Raw genomic sequence first — 893 nt, forward strand, 5'->3', positions numbered from 1 at the left:
CCCTCTTTTCTCTTCTGGTTTTCAGTTGGGTTTTGATTTGAATTTTGAGTTTGAATCATTTCAGTTGGACTTAAAACACTTGGGCATCACCTTGGCTTTCACCCAAGTGGCTCACTCCTCCTCCAAACCATCATTTCCTCTTTGTTCTACCTAAAAATAATGTCATGGATATTTTTCTTTAATGAAAAATATTCATTTTCCTCTCAAAAACCCTAAACAGAAACTTGTGCTTCAAAGCAACCCCTATTTTTCTTGCCCACAAAAATCTGAGAAAATTCACAAAAGTCCTTTGAACCCTAGGGAAACTCCCTGAGCAAAAATATCACACCACTTTTTGGAATATTTTTGCTACAGAAATTATTTTCTGTTCTAGACAGAAATGGTAGTTTCTACATCAACTACCATTTTACTTGCTCCATTGGTGCTGCATTTTCTTGTGCATCACTACCCTCCTAGCTCATTGCTAACCACCAAAGCACAGCTCCCAATTCCCAACCGTTTAACCACGGCAAGCTCTCAAAGTTACTATCCAGTAACTTGGAGTGATGTAAAAAACATGTTCACTGCGTCTGAGCTCAAACCAAAGTGTGGTAACCTCTAAATCTACCATGAACAACACGCCAGACATGAAGTTTAGGCTTAGCTCGGCCTGAGGTCAGAGTTCACGCGGTGACCGCGTTCGTCCAGGCGTGCTGGCATGCAGCCGACGTGCTCTGCGTCGCGCCCGAGCCTCTGTTGCTCGCGTGATCGCTCCCCCACCTGCCAAACATTGCCAAATCCCGCCACCATCACCGTCTTGACGCCATTAACTTCACCCTGGTGCTCGCCGATGCCGGAGCTCACCGCAGCGAGCACAGGCGCGATCCGGCCAACCCAACAGTGCGCTGCGCACC

The sequence above is a fragment of the Triticum aestivum genome, chromosome 3B, assembly GCF_018294505.1.
Source record: "Triticum aestivum cultivar Chinese Spring chromosome 3B, IWGSC CS RefSeq v2.1, whole genome shotgun sequence".
Taxonomy (NCBI): domain Eukaryota; kingdom Viridiplantae; phylum Streptophyta; class Magnoliopsida; order Poales; family Poaceae; genus Triticum; species Triticum aestivum.